Below are 21,636 nucleotides of genomic sequence, written 5' to 3' on the forward strand. Positions count from 1 at the left end.
ATCCATTGATATATTCTGACCACCACAGATACCAGCACACACATGATTTCTATACACATGCATGTAGATAAAACACTCACACATAAAACAATAATTTAAAAAAAGTTTAAAAGAAGTTAAATGACAACAAAAGCTGTTGAGACTGTGAGGGAGAAAAACTCTTAAATATTGCTGGAAGAAATATAAAGCCTGGCAGCCACTCTGGAAACAAATAGGGAGGCTTATAAACTAAAAATAGAACTATAATATGAATAAAACCATGCCCTGTACCATACCTAGGGATTTAGGTCAGCAGTTTTCAAACATATTTGTATATTGTGAGTCATTATTTCATTGTTCCTAAGCCATATGAGGAACCAGCCTAGAGGTTCATCAACAGATGAGTGTATGTATATGCACGGAGGATGGAATTCTATTTAGTTATAAAGATGAGTGAAGTGTCATACACAAGACAAAGGGTAGGGTGGATCATCATGTTAAGTACTTTCAGACAGGCTCAAGAAGACAAATCCCACACACATTTTCTCTCGTATGTGGAATCTAGATTTAGCTGATATGAGAAAGGGAGCTATGAAAGAGGAAAAGTATAAAGGGAGGGAAGGGAGGAGATGAGAGGGAAATAAAATGTATGTGCCAGGAAAGTAGACGATGGGGCTGTTTGGGGGAAGGAAGAGGACCAGCAAGGCGTGGGTAAAGGGGAGGGAGAATGGCATGAAGAGGGGATGGGGTGGTATGTGTCAGGGATGGGAGTATGGAGAGGGGATGGGAGGTGCTGGTGGGGAGAGGATGAGCTGGTGTGGGGGGAGGGGATGAGCTGGTGTTTGGGGAGAGGATGAGCTGGTGTGGGGGGGAAGGGATGAGCTGGTGAGGCAGAGAGCATGGGAGGTGGTGTAGGGGGAAGGGATAGGGAATGGTGTAGGAGTTGATGTGTGGGAAAGTGACGGAAGGTGGTGGTGTATTGAGAGGAGATGAGGGATGATGGAGAGAAGATGGGAGATAGTGTGTAGGGAGGGGATAGTGTGGGACAGAGGATGGAAGATGGTGTGTGGGGAGGTGATGGGCCATACTGTATATGGGGAAGGGATGGGGTACTCTGGAGGAAAGGGATGGAGAATTCTGTTGGGCATACATAAGAGCAAAGGGCAGTGGTAGATAAAATGTCAGTGTCACGATAAAGCTCATTTCTCTGTTTACTTACTAAACATCTTAGTTAGGATTCTTGTTGTTGTGATGAAACACCATGACCAAAAGCAACTCGGGAGGGAAGGGTTCATTTCATCTTACAACTCTAGGTCACAACCCTATCACAGAGGGAAGTCAGGGCAGGAACTTGGAGTCAGAGCCTGAAGCAGAAGCCATGGAGGAATGCTGCGAGCTGTCTTGTTCAACCTGCTGTCTTGTATATGTCAGGACCACTTGCCCACGGATGTCACCAAGTGCAGTGACCTGGAGCTTCTCACATCAATCACTAATTAAGGAATGTTTGCCCACAGATCACATCTTATGAAAGCACTTTCTCAATTCGTCCCTTTCTCAGATGACTCTTGCTTATGTCAAGTTGAGAAAAAAACCCAATGAGGACATTAAAGAAATTAGTGCAATTAGCTACTACTAATAAAAACAAATAAATAAATAAATAGCAAAGGTTGTATAATTACACATGTGCAGTGTATAACACTCAGGCCACTGTGCTTGCTATATCTAGTACTTTATTTTTGGTGTTTTGTTTTGGCGCTGGGAGCATTTGAAGTCCCTCAGCCTGCTGCCTCAAGTGCCCATTCATTGTCTTCCTGATACCTCCCTGCAGAATGAAGCTAGAGGTGGCACTTCCCATCTGACTGTGTCACTGGCCCCATTTGTTTCTCCATTCCCACACCCTCCCTTAGTTTTGTCCCCAGGCACAGAAATTTGCAGCCCTCTGGCATCTGTGGGTATTTTGGTTGGGTTGCTCTTTCACGGTTTTTTCTTTTCTCATGTATAAAGAGAAAGGATTGCTCTCCATCATTAATAACAGCATGGTAAATAATTTTGAATTATGGAGAGACTTTTACATGTGAAGCCAGGAGACGGTTTGTCCACACCTCCACAGAGGCAAAGAAATGTGTGGAATAGTGTGATCATGTATACTGTGGAGCCTGCATGGTTTTTCTAGTGACAGAGGCATGCCACTAGACACGCATTTGTATTTTGCATAAGAGGCCTTTCATTGCAGTATCTCCTTGCATTTTCTAAAAGGGTTCATACAGTCAGGGCCAATGCATTTCATTTATGGGTGGTCGTCTCTGAAGAGAAAAGGCAAACATCCAAGTGAATTTATTTCTCACTCTGAGTGTCAGCTCACATAGCATGCCTATAGGTCAGAGAGTGGATTCAGAAGAGGGAAATGTGTCCCTGTGTTTGTGTAGACCATGGCTGGAAGTCACTTAGCCTTCAGATATTCATCACCCAGACTCGTGAAAGTACTTTGGGATATTGCCACTGAGATAATAAAACCCATGTCCTGTGCAAGGAAAGGAGGCAGGCAGTGTAACTCCCATGGCCATGGCCCCAGGCAACCTTTCTGAAATTACGTTTGTAAAGACACACCTCAAGACACCTTCAGACACCGCACTTAAGTTTTGCTTGGAGCCTTAAATAACACCCGCCAATCGATCAATAACCCTCAAGGTCTAATGGATGGCTGGGGAGTGGATGGCAGTATCCGCGGGCAACACCTCCTTAACAGTAAGGTCTTGAGGAGGGAGTTCCAAGCGCATCATTCGGTGGCGGTTCCTACGTCCCTTGCTGCAGGAAGGTCAGAAACGTCTGTGATTCTCCATGCTTGTGGCTGGTGACGAAGACTGGCCACGTCCAAGAGTCAGTAGTGAGTGTGGGTACCCATCATTTCAAGTGTGTGGTGTGTCCATGATTTCACTATATACACAAGATCAAGGGTCGCTCCATTGAAGTCTACTTCTCAAACACTTAAAATCAAGACCATCTTATCATATCAATTAAAGAAAATGTTTATAAATGTTGCATTTGTGAACCAGCTGTTGAGATTATTTGCTGAAAGTCCATCGAGAGTTACTTTGCTATGAAGCCTAATTAAGTTCTGTTAGGTCAGCTTGTTATTTTTTCTTTACTGATATCACGGTCCAGAAGCTAATGATAAATCCCCTCTGTAGCGTAGGGCGTTCTCTCTTTCACATCCACTTGGCCATACTAGTGACAGTTGACCACAGAAAACAGCACCACAGCTCTTATCCCTTACCATTGTTGTAGAATACCAGGCTGGACTCCAAGGTCCTGTGCACCCATATCCCTGATTTTCACACGTGCTGAATGCAGCTGAGCACCATTCTCTGGACTCAGTCACTCTCCCTTGCCTACAGTGCTTTCTGTCTCCAAAGGACCCTTCTGCAATCCGAATTTCCAGTAGCCAGCACTGTTTCTGAGAGATGCAACATGACAGTTAATTAAATCAGTTGAGTTTTGTTGGGCTGCGCTAGTCACCCCGTTCTCTCTTCAGGGTAGTTTTCTGGGATTTCTCATCCTTTCTTCTGCCTTTGTACATGATTGTTTTGGAACCTCTTTTCTCCCTCTGCTGCTCTTCCTTCTTCCTTGACAGACACTTTAAAAACATTTATTTATTGTGTGTGTGTGTGTGTGTGTGTGTGTGTGTGTGTGTGAGAGAGAGAGAGAGAGAGAGAGAGAGAGAGAGAGAGAGAGAGAGAGAGAGAGAGAGAGAATATGACTCTGAGTGAATGCATGGGCAACATGTGTGTTCAGAGGCTGAGAAGAGAATGCTGGATCCTCGGGAACAGCAGTTACAGGTGGTTGCTAGCCACCGTGGGGGTGCTGGGAACTGCACCTCTGCCCTTTGTAAGAGACGTAAAGTGCTCTTAACTGTTGTGCTATTGCGCCAACTCTGACACGCACGTGCTTTCAATTTTCCTTTGTGACTGCAAATTTTATTAGCACAGGCTAGGATATGAGTTAATAAAATTTAGTACTACATGTTGAGTTGTTGAGCCTACAAAATGTTTGCAGATGAAGCTCGCTCCAGTTAGACATGCACGAGTGAGTGCCCCCTCCCCCCCGTCCCTCCGGTTTTCAGGATGCATCTGGGGAATTCAAGTTCCTATGTATTATCTTCCTCAATAGCAGAGGCTCAGCACTTGGAGGAAATCATACATACACCTTTCATTTGTAATCTATTAGCACAAATTGGGTCTATGACCCCCAAACTAACACACAGGAGGCCTGTGAAGCCTCCCTGAACTGCTGCCACCATCTGTGTTAACCAGAATTCTATAACAAGTACCCCAGCTAAGCAAATATGAAGAAACAGCTTATATTTCATCATGGGATTGGGGTTCCTGATCAAGATTTTCTTGGGCCTGTACTTAATGGATGGCAGGAAGAAGAGATCGAAGTCTCCCAATCCCTCTGGAGACACCTGCAAGAGTCAGAAGACCTCCCTTAGAGCTTCAGTTCTTAAAGTTGCTACCAAGTGTAACAGATGGGCCTTTTGTGGGCATTTAAGATCCATGTGACAGCATTATCTGAGTAGCCAATGTCAACCCCATCTATAAAGTACATTCTAGTCATGTTTCTGTTGCTGTGACAAAATTTCCTGACCAAGGCAACTTGAGAAAGAAAGTATTTAATTTGGCTTTTGTAGTTTCCAAGGGTTAGAGTTCCTGGCCATTTTAGTGGGGAGCATGGCAGAAGGTAGGTAGGCATGACACTAGAATGGTAGCTAGAGCTTACATGCAGATCTTGAGAGCTAATTTGGAATGGACCTCAAAGAGTCATACATTCTCCAACAAGGACACAACTCCCAATCCTTCCCAAACAGTTCCACCAACTGAGGACCAAATACTCAAATGCATGAACCTATGGGTTTAAGTGAACTCTCATTTAAACCACCACAAATATGTGTATTCAGGATTTGTGATTGAGATAATTAAGAAATTGGTGAGGTGAGAGAGAAGAAAAAATAGCAATGATATTGATATTATAGCCTAATGTGTATTGGATATTTTCTTCATTGAAGGTACTGTCCTGTGACTTAAACACATTGACAATGAGAAGCCACACAATAACTTTACAGAGGATATAATTGTTCCATTTGCATATAGAACAGCTAAGACTTGGAGATGAACAGAGGAGGTCATTCAGATAAATGACAGACAGGTGCTGGTTTCATAACTCCAATCTAAAGCTCATTCCCTTAGTCATCACTTCATCTCTGAAATAAAGTAACATCCCACCTCATATATGTTAACCAGTATCCCAACCTGTGACATGGATACTTACAACTTTATAGAGATGGAAAAATGAATTTGGAGATGTCCAGTTCCCTGTGCCCATTCCATAGTTCCAAATAAAGCAAGGGTACTTGTCTAATAGTGTTGGTGCTGGGGCTTTACAATATGACATCCAATGCTAGAGCATCCTCCATGACCTTTAGACTTCTAGTGATGCTGTCTCTATGTCTTCTTCACCATAAGCAGAAGGCCATTGCTTCTGTCAAACACAGAATGCAGCCAATACTTAGCACTAATGGGCTATAAAAGGCAATACTGAAAGAGAGTGATTGGTCGTGATTCAATCCTAGCTTGACTATTTTGATGACTGATGCTGCTTTGAGATAGTATAGTGTTGTACTTTACCCAGTGCTGGTGATCTATTTTTAATGCAGAAAGTTCTCAGATTTTACATTTGATCCAATTGTACTACAATTCATCTCTTATTTTACATTATATCTTTAGATACATCATAGGAGAGGGCAAAGATTTCTTAAAAGACTAGAACATAAAATACTACAAAGCTTGAGAGCAATTTACTCTGAAGGCCTGGCTATATTCAAGTAGAGAAAAAAAAAAACAACTGGAACAAAACCATAAAGCAATACATTCAGAAAGGTCACATGGCATTGGGATATTCAAATTGCTTTCAAATGTTGCCTAAGAAACTGGATACCTTTAAACAACCAATTCAAAGACACAACCTCTAAACCGAATTCTTACTATTTAGTACATTTTTTTTCAATTGGTAACAATGAACTAAACTGATAGCAATAAACATGCAGTTTACAATACAAGATATTTCTTTATTCTTTTAAGCCAAGAGAAGCATTGTTATGCATTGAAAGACTGAACTTCTGTCTGCCTCTGACTCAATGTAGGGTGACCTTGTACAGTTTTAAGTCTGTAAAGAACGGATGTGGAATGGCCATGGCACCTAGGGGTTGTGAATTAAAGCAAGAATTTTGAAAGTATGACATAATGGAAAATATACATGCTGCATCTTTTAAAAATGTAAGTTCTGTGTCATTGACATGTAGTATATCTCTACATGTCATTACTATTTACATTTCATGTGGCAGATATTTTTCTTTTGTGACTTCCCTGCTGTGATTGGGGACTCGTCTCATCCCGGAAGGAATGGGTATTGTGCGTCACAGTTCCATTGTGGAGGGAAAGGCATGGCAGCAGGATGTGTCTGATCACACGGCATCCACAATCAGGAAACAGAGGAACGCATGCTTGTATTCTGATCTCTGTCTCCTTTTAATTTGATCCAGCAGTTTGGGTGGTTCTTCATACCTCACTTCGCACAACCTAGAAACCCCCTCCCATTCACATCCAGAAATTATCGTCAAGGGAATCTAAATCCTGTCAAGTTGTCAATCACCACAAAACACCACACTCAGTTAAATTAGAAGCAGAAAAGCCAATTAGTGTTTATTACCTACCTAGTTACTGGGTCTAAAAAGCACTGTTTATTCTTTCTTTGACTGAGCAGAGATCTAGATAAAATAGACCAAACCATAAATCACTCATCTTGTTTCCTTATGTAGCCAGCTCACATTCAAATAGAGAGACCAAATGTGTAACGGATGTGTTAGAATGAACATGTAAGAGGTTTGTGAAAATGGTCCTGCTTAGAAAAAGATGAGTAGCATGGAACTGTTCCTTGCCTCGTGGGTTCCAAACCCATGAAGGTTGGACTGACAGTGGAGGCCTGATGACTCACATGGAGTGGGCCCTGTCTGAGTCACCCAGTCCAGAGGGACTTCTTCATTCACCAGATGCAAATAAAACACCTATGATTTTTCCAGAGAAGAGAGAACTTGTATTCATTCGAATGTTACCCACAGCAGACCTTTAGAAAGACAAAGACTGAGTTGAGGTTATGGGCGCCTTGCGGCATTTGTAACGTCTTTGATTTCCCTGCAGCATTTATTACAGTTGCTGCCCAGGTGTGGGCGGTTTGATCCCAGACAAAGGAGAATAATGAATGTACTGAGCGGTCCTCTGGAGATGAGTAAACCTTTATTAATGTCATTGAAGAGACTTCTCAGTTCCTTAATCAAACTTATTCATTTTTTTCCAGGCTTTTGGTTAAAGAATATTGAACTTAAGACAACTTATCCTTAAAATGTTCTTCTGAACTAGATGTTCGTGGCTCTTTCTGATGTGTCAGGTGCCACTGGTAATTACGTTGACCTCTGCTGAGGAGCTCTTCTCTGCGTTTGTTTCTTTTTAACCTCTTTGTGAGTAGCTGGTCATTTCTGATTAGAGGGTAATATAGTAAATAAAGGTATGCTGCTTCCAACTTAAGGGTCAAAATACAGGACTCCAGCTAAACTGATTAGTATCTGCCTACCCCATAGTCACGCATGAGTGGAGGGGTGAAGATTCCACCATGGGTAAATCCTTCAGAGTGGGTTCTGGGACTGTCAACAGTGCTTCTTGGCTACAAGAGGACAAATAAAGAGGCACACAGTCCCGGGGGCCTTTTGGAAGTAGTTTGAGACCATCAAAAATCTATGGGTCACTGTGTGGGGAGCAGACAGGCAGGCAGGGAAGAGACTCTCTGGGTCTTGCTGCCTGTATTGAGCATCAGACCAGTTCTCACTACAGGGCTTCCAGACTTCTTTTGGACCCTCTCAATTGGCTGGCTAAAATCTCATTATCGTTCAGTCAATTTGGCCATGATTTTCCACTACTCACAGTGGAAAAATCTCTTCCTGAGATCTAAGTTTCCACCCTATTCTTTTCAGGTGCAGTTGTTTTGGGAGCTCATGATTCTCTTTGGGATACCATAGCCTCGGGCTCCTCAAAGATGCCTAAATCTAGCAGGTGCTATGTGGGAGTTTTATTCCCACAAGACTGCTGTGCAGAAACCATCATGTGCTTTAGGAGTCAACGTCTTCTGACTCAGGGTGCTAGCACACTTTACACCGAACATTTTATTTGGAGCAAAGACAATAATCAGGACAAACAGAATCAGGGTGCTGGGAGTGTTAGACACACCCTCTGCAGGCTTATATTTTTTTCTTATCTTCACAGTATGACTTTACACTTCATCAAGCCTTGCCCATCAGGAAAACCTGAACGATGCCTTCATCTTTTTCAGGCTGATTCGCTTCCTTCTGAGTGTCACACACAATGATACTGAAGGTGCCCAGTATCCCCAAAGACCTGGCCTGAGTTGCATCAGCTAGCAAGAGGATTCTCATATCACAGTTTTTGGGGAGTTGGATATGAATTTTTATCACTCTGCGCAAGTGTTCTGTCTTTCAATTATAGATATTTATCGCTGTTCTTTGGATGCTTAAGCATAACTGATGTCTTCCAGTGATTTGACCTGCCTGCAGATTCAGATCCATCTCACTCCTCCTATCTGTCCTTCTCTGTCTCTTACCAAGAAGTTTTCCCCCCTTTGCTATATGCAGACAGACATAGAAATGTAGTAGAGCTAGTAATGTGGGTCCAAGAGAGTAGCCAAGAGAGAGAGAAAGTAGATTTATCCTTTATATGGTCAGGAATGAGCTACTGGGACTACTTCTGACTCACTGCTTTAAGTGGGAGGTTATTCTGCCTCTCCAGGCCTCTTCAACTCATTTATAGAAAAAAAGAGTTGAAAATCAAGTTCTTTCTTCAAGGGATTTTTTTTTTTTTGCAAAATCAGCGGGGCACTGGTGTCTTGTGTAAGGATCTGGAATAGAACAAGGTCTCAGGGTAACTCATCTGATAACTGACTAAAGATTGGAACACACATCCTCTACTGGTAAGTTGTATGCTTTGTAGTGTAGTTTGTTGTTTGGAAGCTTAGGACTGGGGTGATGAAATGGATTGACAGATGAAGACACCAACACAATGCCCCGAGTTCGATCCCTGGAATCACTGTGGAAGTCAGGTGGACATGACTCCAATGGAAAGTTGTCCTCTGACCTCCACATATGTATTGTGGAACATGTGTTTGCATGCCTCTTCCCCATGAATAAGTGAACATAAAAAAGTTTAAGTAAACATAGGACAGCCAGCCTTAATTGCACAAAGAAAGTCATCTCTGAGTAACTGCAATCAACAATGCCCACTCTAGTGGCACAGAGCCTCCTTCCCCACCAAGCTCCACCTGGACCACAGTGTTTCCAGGTGTCAGCTCTAAAGTGCTTCCTCCCAGATCCATCTTTAGCATCCAGACCCTCCAACTGTCTGACACAGATTTGTCTCTCGTGTGCTAACTGCAACCTTTCCCTTTCCTGTGTCCCCACAGAGGCCTCATCTGAGGCCATCAATGGGGTGATCTTACCTCATCCTGAGGGTCAACTGAAAAAGGGTCGTACTGGAGTGCTGGGGTCTCTGGAATGAAATCTTCACTGAGTATAGTGCCCTTTTGGTGTGGGAAGTTCTTCTATATATGAGTTGCTTTTATTGGTTATTGCATAAAGAAGCTGCCTGGGCCTATGACAGGGCAGAATAGATCTAGGCAGGAAAATGAAACTGAAGACTGGGAGAAAGAAGGCAGAGTCAGAGAGAAGCCAAGGATCCACCACAGGAGACAGATGTTGGACACCGGATGGAACTTTAGCAGTAGGCCACAGTCACGTGGCGATACAAAGATAAAAAGAAATGGGTTAATTTAAGATATAAGAGTTAACTAGTAATATGTCTAAGTGATGGGTCAAGCAGTGTTTTAATTAATACAGATTTCTGTGTGATTATTTTGGGGGTCTGGGTGACCGGAAACAAATGAGCAGCCTCCAACACCCTGTGAAGTTTGCTATGAAAGAAACTTTTACTTAGACTGCTTGCGGTCAGCTGCTTTTTCTTGCATCAGCAATGCCAGTCAAACTTTAAGGGAGGATGTGAAGGCCTAAGAAGCATGTCTGTAAGCAAGTGTGAGAAGACTCAGCATCCTGCTGAGTGTTTTCTCTCTCAGAGGGCAGTCCCCCACTACACTGCAGGGATAGGAAATTCTTCACTGTTCTGTCTCCGTTCCAGATTTAAAGTTTCCCCAACATTCAGAAATGCACAGGGCTAGAGAAACTGGTGGCAACTCCATTTCTTTTTCCTATATACCCATGTCCCTGTAGACACTGCTACCTTTAATCCCTTGAACATTCTAGAAAACCAGCCTGCCCAGATGTGCCTGTGCATTGGCAGTGTTCTGAGGCAAACCAAACCCTCGTCTGTGCCCCTGAGGGTTGCTTCTGTAGTTGCTTCTGTAGTAACCTGATGGGATCTTGGCAGAGATGCATGGACATGAATCTGAACACGCTCTGATCACTCCAGTAAGTAGGAGAGGTTGGAGAATCAGCAGTAACCTTTACAAATGAGATCGTTTCTAAATTCCAAATTGCTAGGAGGTCACCTTTTATTTATTTTTTAATCAGGATCCAGGGTATAAATAGCCAGTCCGGCTTTAGTTTTACTTACCAAGAGTAATTTAATTGTTCATTTGAGAAATTGTCATTCCTCCTGTGCACACTTCACAGCTTTATACCTGCACCATTTAGCATTTGCAAGGTCCCCTGCTGACCTCCCTGGGCTCTGGTCTATGCTATGGTGCAGTGATGTGGGGAAGCAGTAGGTGGCAGGCAGCTCCATGTCAGGAATCACAGGTCTCCAGAGCTCTCCAGGGCCCTGATCCGGAGAGCAAGCAGCCGAAGTAGGTGTTTTCAGTTGTTTTCAATCAAGCAGGCAGAAAGGCTCTAATCAGAAGCAGCAAGCACATGAAAAGTGGCTAATTCAGATTTGTCTTGGTGATTTGATACGAAGACACAAGAAGCATTTTCTGTGCTCTGCTGCTGGAGTTGGTAGTGTGCTGGCCAAGGGAAGGTGAGCATGGAGGCTGAGGTTGGGTATCTGAGAAAAGAGGATTGCTGTAAGCCAGCCAGGGTTGGCACTTCGAGGTGAATGAGAACATTGTGTGGGATAAGGCACTTTGAACAATGTGTTCGGGCTTGCATCATGGGTTTTAAAGTTGTGCATTGTGGTTCAAGATCTGCTGTGTGAATTTCAAGTCTGGAATGTGTAAGTCCCCCAGGGTAGAGCCAGTTTGCTCTCTAGTTTTTCAGAAGCCAGCACAATTCTAAATCCATGGTAGGTAATCAGTAATTTTTCAAAAAGACTTTTTTTTTGTGTGTGTGATGGCGTCTTACTGTGTGGCCCAACCTGATCTGGACTTTTGATCTTTCAGTCTCTGCCACCCAAGGGCTGGAAATCATAAGAGTATACCAATATATCCTATAGGCAGCCAGTGATGAAAATAAAACATTGTTATTGTAAATTTCAAATAACAAACTTGACCATTTCCACCAGGTTTCAACGTATGGGTCAATAGTAGTGAGGTTCTCTGCAGCCATCACAACCATCAGAATCCAGATATGCCCTATCTCCTTGGAGAAGCTCTGTGCTCACTAAACACCAGCCTCTCACTCTCTCCCTGGGCCCCTGGCAATCCACTGCTCTACTTCCTGTCTCTATGGGTTTTCCACTCTCACCTGGACCCTTCTTGACTGGCTTCATTTAGCCAAATAGTTTCCAAGACCACCCACGCAGTGGAACATGCCAGAACCTTCTATATTTGGACACTGTTGCCCTATATGCATGGATCACATTTCGCTTGCCAAGGCTTCTTCTTGATGGGTGTCTTAGCTGCTTCCAGTCCTTGGCTATTGTGCGTTGGGAACATGGTTGTGTACATACCTGAACCATAGGAAATTTGATTTGATTGGCATATGGAGCAGGAGCAATGCAGAGGCTGAGATGCTTAATCTGGGGTTGAAGGTCACATTTGATCTGACCCTTGATACACTTGCAGAACTAGCTGGTACACCTCCTTATACCTTCTTGCATCTCTCCTGGTCCCTACCTTGCCCGGAGTTGTACTGTCTTGCACATATTTCTGTCTGAATTCCACAACCCTACCAAGCCCACACTAGTTCATGCCTTCCTAACAGTGGACGATTCTGCAAGATGGAAAGCTCCGTGCACCTGATTCTGCTCTGCTGACCTGCCATGCCAGTCCAGTGCAGGACTCTGGCATCCCCTAACCCTGTGGTTTTGTCTGCCTGTGAGAGAATATAATTCCAGTCAATGACTTTCAGTGTGGTCTCAGTGAGCAGTGTGGAGAAGGAGCCATGTAGACAGAGTGAGGAAAACAGAACACAGAGGCTCAGGGTCTAGTGCTGAGAGCAGAAGTGGGGAAAAGTCAGGTCAGCATGTCTGAGAGTTTGGGTAGCTGAGTGGGTGAGAGAGGCCTTGACAGAGGGGCTCAGAAACTTGCTTGTTGCAATTCACTGCATTTTAATGTGGAGAGGTGACTTATGGATGACAAATCCAATGGCCGGTGAGGGCTGATTGAACTGTGTTGGAAATGCAGTTGATAGTTTAGTTTCTGGACCCCATTCTGCTTCCCTCCACCAGCGACTTGTTGCTCTTCTGCCTCTTCTAAGAATGTCTAACCCCTCTTTAATGATCCTTTTTCTTCCTTTTATTGTTTGCCCTTAATAGCTTTATTCTGCCCAGAAGTCAAGGTCATCTATTTCCAGTCCTGATATTCATGGCAGCTGCCATCCTGACAATGGTAATCCACCTTGTATAACACTTAGGGTGAGCTAGGTCATGGCTAGAGTATATTAAGTTAATATGTCTTATTCATTCGCTATTTCAGGCACCAAGGATAGTGTCTGACAAAGATCAGAGACCTGCCTGTCTGTCATCCATCTATTCACCTATCTATCTGTTATCTATCTATCTTCCATTAATCTATCAATTATCTATCATCTGTATATTTAATATCTATTAACCTGTCAATTACTTAACTATTATCTGTCTATCATCATTATCTTTATTATTATTATCTTTATATCCTTTATGAGTTTTAAGATGTTTGTGTGATCCTTAAGTGGAATTCAACATAAGAAGCAAACAAAACCCCACATATTCTTTCCAAGCCTCCTCCTAACCATAAAACACCTCAGAACCTAGGAAATCCATGGGTAAGATTGGATTAGGAACAGAGAACTCTAGCATCTAAGTGCCCAGACCAGTAGGCTGTTCTTCAGTGACAGGATCATGAGAGAGGGGCCCAGGATATCAGATGATAAAAAGGATAAAATGTAGAGAATATAAGAAAGTTTGGAGTCAGGAGATCTTACACAAGCTATGTTTTGTGTCAAGCAAGCTTATTAAGAAGTACCGCATCTTATATACTAAAGTCAGAGGAGAAATGGAACAGTCAGCAGAATCTATCATACAATGGGACAAAGTCAGCAGGAGGCTAATAAAGAACACTGCACAAAGGAAACACAGGATATTTCAAGAGCATTAAGACTGAGCACACAGTGACTTTAGAACTGATAACCCCAGTCTCTTCAAGGGGAAAAGCCACGTTCCTAGGAACTAAAACTTTTTACTGCTTAGAGGTCCTGACCCTAGCTCCCAGCAGGCCTTGCCAAGCCTGCTTCTGGAAGATGACACAACACTGACATTCTCTTTGTCTTTTCATCAGGGTCCCTGAGAAAGTGGCAGGTTGGCTCAGCTCTCAACAGCTAAAAGCAGAACCAAAATGCTGTGTGTGATGCACAGCCCAAGTGCTGAAAGCAGGGGTGTTTGGGGACTCTGCACCTAAGACAGAAGACCCGGGAAAGACAGATGGTGGGGCAGAGTCCACCAGTAAATATTTCCAATTCAACAGGACTCTGTTTTCTCAAGCGGGTAGTTCTCTGAGAACAAAGACCTCTTGGAATGCCCTGGAGATCACCATTCACAGTGCCTCTCGGTCACACAAGTGTTCTTACCAGGGCAGAGCTCTCCCGTCCTTTCTCTCCCCTTTCTGTCTTCCTCCCACTGTCCCTTCCCTCTAACTATGTACCCCCTGAACATATAATAGTGAGAACATAGGATAATCCCTTTGTCCCAATTTCATCCCCACCCCAGCAAGTTTCAGGGAAGGATGCAGCTTCGGAGTGGCTAATTTGTGCATTTCCTTTAGAGGGATCATGCATCTTCTCATTCTATCTTCAAAACAAAGCCTTGAGCAGCTATGATTTCCACTGTAGGGGCCAGTGCAGCTCCTCCATGGCTAGCGACTTGTCCTAGTCTCTCAGGCATCAGGCAGCTGAACAGAGAGTCAACTGTAAAACACGCTATGTATTAAGTTTTTGGTACTGACAATGGAAACCAGGCACATGCTCATGGCCTCTCCAAGGTCAAGCCTCATTCCTGCCTAGGAGATCATACTAACTGCTTATCAGGTCTTGGCTTTTCTCAGGCACCCAGATATTGACTTTACCTTAGGCTCCTCTTGCCGTAACTAGAGTTGAGCCACTCTTAGACTCAATAATTGATCGTAGTTTATTTCATTTTAATTGTAATGCAGGCTTCTCTCCCCTTTCCCTACCTCCCACATGAATTGCCCTGGTTAATTAAGAATCGACTGTAATTCCTTCAGAATGTAATGATTTATTTTTCATGCCGTAGTCCTTTCTTCCCACAGTGGATTTCTCCCTTCTAAACTTTTTCCCCTTCTGTTGAGTGTGAAGTGGCTTACAAGTATGCTGAATGCCGCTTCTTTGTGGTACAGACATTAAGGATTGTTGGAGAGCCTTTGACGTTAGGTGGGTAGCTGTGTGTTCTTCCAGAAGATGTCCTGGACTGGGCCATCAGTATTGTACACTTAGATTTTTCTAAGTTTTAACATGTTTTCTCATCGTTAGAAGCTTAAGGAGTTGTTGATAACACCCAATTTTCATATATCAACTAAACTAAATAAAAACCCAAAGAGAGTTTACATATATTCCACTTTGGGAACAGGACATTTTTTTGATGACCAGGAGATGCAGAAGGAAGATGCTGTCCCCTTGGCATCACCCACAGCTTTACACACAATGCTGTGTAAGGTGTCACCTTTGCAGAGTCGACCGTAGTGTAGTGCATTTTGTGAGTCGTGTGCCAGCAGCATGCCTCACCCCCAGTGAATCATGGTCTAGGAGGACATGTTCCTTCACTGACTGTCACTGTGAGAATACGGTTCTTTCAGCGTAGAACACCAGAGAACCATCTCACAGACACTGCACCTATTCATTAGTCTACTGGAATAATTTAGAGAAGTGACTGTGCTTTTCTCCTTGAATTGACTGTTAGAGTGTTAATAGGTGACGTTATTTCTATCTCCGGCAATGGGCAGGAGATAGATTTAGAATTCTAATCTTGGCTTCATGTCTTGTTTTCCTTCGTCGAGATTTACTTGCTTGTTCACTTTGAGCCTAAGTTTGTCTTGTTTATTGCTAGGAAGTCAGGTTAATTGTTCTCGGCACCAGTAGCGGTATTAATGACTAGATTACATTTCCCCCATGCAATTAGAACACGGGGACTTCATCGCTTTAACATGTGTGGGCAAGACTATCCAACTCAAAGCTCATGAGCTCAAGTTCCAGTAAATGTACAAGTCTTCATGTTTCTGTGGCGGAAAGAGGTTAACTTCAAGTGTTGTTTTGTAGGAGACACCTTTCATGTCTTTATGGAGACAGGGTCCCTCATTGGCTCCAGAGTTGCTACATAGGCTAATATGGCTTTCCAGGAGGTCCCAGGCACCTCCATGTCTCTGTCTCCCCAGTGCTGGAATCATAAGTGCATGCCAGCATGCCTAGCTTTTTGATATGGGTGTTGGGGGTGCAACTTAGGTTCTCACACTGTGTGCATATACTTCTACTCCCCAGCCCTGTGTCTAAATTTGTAGTTTACACATTCTTTTTTTCTTTAAAGTGACCTGTTACCCAAATTGCATGAGCTTAAATCTCAAAATCAGTAACTGACTCTTGTCTAGTTACAGTTTTTCGATGATGTCCGGGATCATGGAACATGTAGAAATGGAGACGCAATGCCCGGTGCCTGGCCAGGCAGTTCTGTCTTTCATAGCCTGTTACTGAGGCTTGCTTGACTCCCTAGCTCCGTGGTCAGCTTAGTCTCCAGATGTTGGAGTCAGACAGAGAGCTTGTAAGTATATAGCTTCTTCACACTATCTTCTGTGACAGGGACAGCAACTCCACTGAATTGTGCCTGGCTATCTCCCTTATTTTCCCCCAAATGTACATCTATTAGCACAGACTTTAGAGCCACCTTTTGAGAGAATTAGTTGAATTTGAAATGCACTGAGTATTTAATGCTACACCATACTAGGGTTCTTTCAAGTTTTGCCATCTGATGACTCTAAGTGGCAACCAATGCAGACGTAACCAAAGCGACTTGTGCCAAACAGTCTAGCATTCTCACTGAGTGTTCCTGGATTTCGCAGAGGAAGAGGGAGGTAGAAGCCATGTTTGTAAGCACATCTTTTGGTCATAGCTTGTCTGCTGTCATTTGAAGGATGTGACTCAAGGCAGAAACCTGCTATGTTTTTAAACTGTGTATCACGAAATGGAAAATAGTTATGGGTGATGGTTATCTATGCCCCCTTAAGTAATTTGTAGCCTTAAAAGCTTCTTTTTGGTTTGGAATTTGTTGAAGTCAAAATCGAGCCTGGTATAGGAACAAGGTCTTGCTGTCCCCTCGTTTTCATATTTATGGATTACACTGTTTTTATTAGTCATCTTCTATTAATTTTTTCTCCTCCTCCTCGAAGCAGTAATAACAGACACAAAAGCCACTGTTGAAAGATGGTCAAAAGAATGACCCACGGTGAACAGTGCCTCGCGAACTGTGAAAGAGGCTCCAGGAAAAACAGCAGAGGGCCTTGTACCTCAGGTGCATGTTGTCCCTGGATTGTTCTTGGGTATGATTTTTCTGTCTTTTGTCACAAACATTTACTTCCAACTTAGAAGATATCTTTATTCTTGTTGGATGTCAGACCACAGCTACAGAAACCAATCTGGCTTGTGTACCCTGAACCTGGGTATAGCATTGCATTTGTGCATCCCTAAACACAATCTGTAATGTGTGCCAGGCAATTGTGTTAAAACTGAGCCCTCTAAAAAAATGTTTTAGGAAAGAACTTCTCTGTTAATATTTATTATGTGTGTATTATCTTCTATTTACATGTTTTTCTGATAATTCCTTTCTGAACTCAGATCATTGCTTTCTTTCTTTCATTCATGTGTGAAGGTACACTGAAGCTGAAGTCAGGTTCTCTTCTGCTTTAGACTGTAATGCCCCCACCCCCATTCCTTCAGGTCTCAGATCCTAGGTCCAGCAGGCACGATCTTCTCAGGTGGGCTGAAAGTCAACAAGCCACACTGTAACAATCTGGCGGAGCCAGCAGTGTGGACAGGGGCTGTTAAACAAACGGGGAGGCTTCCTCTGTAGTTGCACCATCAAGCTTGTGGGTGGAGCCAAATCTTTTCCTGAAGCCAGAGCAGGTTCAGACGTGGTGGCCGTGTCCCTCGTCACTATGACATAAAAGAAAGAGCGGTGTTCTATGGTGGGTCACGTTGGTACTCTTAAAAGTGCAGGATATTTAGTGTGTCCATACTTTGAAGAAAAGTAGCCCCTGTCCCTTGATAATCCATGTGTGGGTAACGTGGCCACAGATTTTTCTGACTGAGGCTTTCTGGGCCAGAAATCCTCTCTGCCCTTTTTGTTGAAGCCGTGTTTTCTAATTGTCATGATTTGTGTTCTGTTTTGGATCCTGCTTTGCCGTGGAGTGATTTCATCCCCTTCGCATCTTCCATTCTTTTTCTCATCTTTGTTTTTTTGGGTTTGCTGTTATTTGAGACCCTCCCAATGGGAGTCACCGCCTCTAACCTGATTCCCTTTGGTTTTAGCCCCTGCACAGTCCTGGGTAACTTAGCTCCCATGGGTGGCCATTAGCAGATTGGTTTCTCTCACAGTAATGTATTCCCCCAGCAGCAGGCAGCTGGGTAGGATTCAGTAGGTACAGCACACTGCTTTATAAGTCTTTGAACATCGGTGTTGAACTTCCTTCCCTATCCAGGGCTCTTGCCACCTAGGGGCCTTCTGATAGTTCCAAAGAGAGGCTATAAGTCCCTTCTTCCCAGACTTCTTCACTTAGCTTCTGAAGCCACCTACTCCATTAGAGCTATATCACACGTGTTCTCTTGATGCGCCATCTGCAATTCTGCTGGCTTGTTTTTTTTTTTTTTTCATTTTCATTTTGGTAATAGCTTTGTTGAGATATAATTCACATACCAACAGTTTGCTTCCTTAAAGAGCACAATTCGATAGCTTTTAGCATATTCACAGAGTTACACAGCCATCAAAGCGGTCATTCTAGAACAGTTTTGTCACCCACAATCCCAAACTGGAAACCAACCAACTGTCCATTAGCTGAAGAATGAGTAAATAAAAAGCAGTGTAGCCACACAGCTGACTATTATTTCGTCATAAAGAGGAAATAAATTTTAATGCATGCTACAATGTAGTAGAATCCTGAAATCACTGTGCTACTTGAGCAGAAGAAGCCAGTCCACATGTTATTCTACGATTATTGATTTCTAGTTCAATGCCCTCTCTTGGATTATGGAACCCCAAATGCCAGGGAAACTCTCATGCCTTTTATAGCCCAAGATAGTGTTCAGTGTGTAGTGGGAATTCAGTTAATATTTGTCGAAAAGATAAAACAACTACATCCTCGAGACCTAACCACAGACAGTGGAAATAAATCTATGTAGTAAATATGCTGCACCCCATGAATATGGACAATTATTAGAGGTGAATAAAAGTTTAGCAAATGTGAGGCTGAAGAATGATTTTTGCTCAATTGTACTTTTCTTTTTGAAGTCACACTCATTCTCATGTTCTGTCCATACCAGGTGCCCATGTGCTTTTGTTATGGTCCCTAAGACAATGAAAGGAAAGAACCAGATAATTGCCATTCTGATGTCCCTTCCCCTCCAGGTGCAATAAGTGAGATCATTAAAAATCCCCACGCTCAACTATGGCCACATCACCCTGAAAGTGCCCAATCTCTTTTGGTCCCTGTAGATCTATCTTCCACTCATTTGTTGATTTCTTTGTATGACCACAGATGACACAAACAAATCATACTTAGTTGCAGGCTTCAGTAAACCACCCGCAGGTCTGAGGAATAAAAGTATGGGATTTTCCAAAATGGCTGGCTGCCTTAACATTTTCACAATAATCATCAGTACTAAGTATTTACTATGTTGCCGGGAAGAATATTTGAATATTCTTAACAATGAGTAAGACACCAGGGTGAATTCAACATAATTGGATTCTTCTTAGAAAATCCCCCAGTTATCCATACTATTGGCAGTGTCCTGTGTGCCTAGTAGGAGGGAATCTAGTCTCTCTCTCTCTCTCTCTCTCTCTCTCTCTCTCTCTCTCTCTCTCTCTCTCTCTCTCTGTGTGTGTGTGTGTGTGTGTTGCATGTGTGGGCATTCACATATGTTTGTATTTCAATATTCTTTTTCTTAGTTGCAAGTAATCATCTCGACTCAAATATTGATACAGAATCACCTTCTTTCTCAATGAGCACAACAGAGATTCCTGTTCTTTACAACACCTCAGAATCAAGGGTTGTCAGCATATGTGGTCTTGTTTTTTTTAATTGAAGAGCATAAAAAAAAAAAACAAAGTGCACGTAGATGCAGTAAAATGTGTAAGAAGAAGAGATGAGAATAAAAAGGAATGTAGGATGCTGGGAGCAGGTGTAAGCACAGGTGGGAACTATGAGAGATGGAGGCTTTACCAGTGTCAGCTTCTGGTTTCAATAGTACATTTATAAACCCACTAATGCATTGTTAACAATGAAATTAGGAACATGCATAATAAACACATACAAACAATACACACACACACACACACACACACACACATATATATATATCATGTAAAATATATATCTCACATGTGGGCCAAGTACAGTAAAGATTAGAGTATTATTATTCAGGTATCTGGCTAACAGAATAAATACAGCAAAATCCAGAAGAACAAATAAAGCCCATAGGAAATGAACATTGTGTCAAGGTGTTTGAGGATTTGAGAACCTTTGCTTCCAGCTTGCGGGACAGCCCTGCCCATGTTGGCTTCTCTAGAGTCAGAAATGAAACTCCCGGTGCTTGCCACTCTTCCAGTACCTAACCTGTGTCTGCAATTAGAGCCTCCTTTAGAGACCAAATGCAAATACAGAAGCAGCACAGCAAACCACCTTTATATGTGTAATGAATGCATCAGCAAAACCTTTTTAAATATTAAAAATTATTTTCCTGTGTTAGAGAGATGGCTCAGTGGTTGAGAACAAGTACTACTCTTGCAGAGGAATGGGTTCAGTTCCCAGCACCCACCTGTAACTCAAAATCCAAGGATCTGATGGGTATGTGGTGTACGCGTGAGTGCATGTGCCCACACACACACACACAGAAACACAATTTTTTAAAATGTTTAACAGAAGGCCTTTTTCCTAGAAAGGCACTTCAGAATAGAGAAAGTCCAATGATGAAGCCGTATTGTATCTGAGCAGCCACGTAAAGAAACACTGTCCTAAAACAGTCAATAAATAAAAACATTTATTTAAAAAAAAACCCTCAGTGTCATTCTTTCATGGAATTTAACATTAAAATTATCAATTTCTCTGTGTAATAACTTATCCATTCAGCTCCTTGGGGGAGAAGACAAGCAGGTAGAAATGGTAGCAATGCCACTTTTCCAAGTCCCAACAGCCATTTCCCACACTTAAATGCTTCTAAGAACAGTTTTCAGCAGATCTTCACCTCTGATAAAGAGAACAAAAAAACAACCAAGGCCTGGACGTTCAGGCGTGCTCAATTCAAGTTGCTGTACCAACTTGTTTCCCTGCCATTAATTTAATAACTGATACTGTAAGATCTGCGGCACAGGGCGTATCAGCTTTGATGTGCTATTTTAGGGCCGTCTTTTTCTTTCCCTGCAGGTGGGAGTTTTCTCACTTGAGTTCTCCTCCAGTTAATGAGGCTGGGCTGTGTCTCAAGCATTTCCCTCTGCACTAGAACATCGCTGTCTCCCTCCTCACATGGTCTGCGGGGCTGTCACCAGGCTCTGCTCCCTTCCCATCCTGTTTCTGGTTTTATTTCCTCCACAAAGACATTCAGGCAGCATTTCCAGTGTTGGTCCACACTGTCGTGTTTGCAACATGTGACACTGGGGTTTTCTATTTCATGTATGGGAGTCTCTTAACAGAATTTTAAGGATAGTAATTATTTTGTATATGATTTATTTCTGGAGAAAGGAATGTTTGCAATGTCTGTTGTTTGTGATGTTGCTTTTAGAGTCTTGGATTCCCCAAGAGGGACCACAAAGCTCCACCTAATATAACAATTTTTGTATGATTTTCTGAAATTCAGTCCCTCCCCTTTCTCTCTCTCTCTCTCTCTCTCTCTCTCTCTCTCTCTCTCTC

The sequence above is a fragment of the Alexandromys fortis genome, unplaced genomic scaffold (assembly GCF_014885135.2).
Source record: "Alexandromys fortis isolate MF-2015 unplaced genomic scaffold, M_Fortis_MF-2015_v1.1 scaffold_3, whole genome shotgun sequence".
Classification (NCBI taxonomy): Eukaryota; Metazoa; Chordata; class Mammalia; order Rodentia; family Cricetidae; genus Alexandromys; species Alexandromys fortis.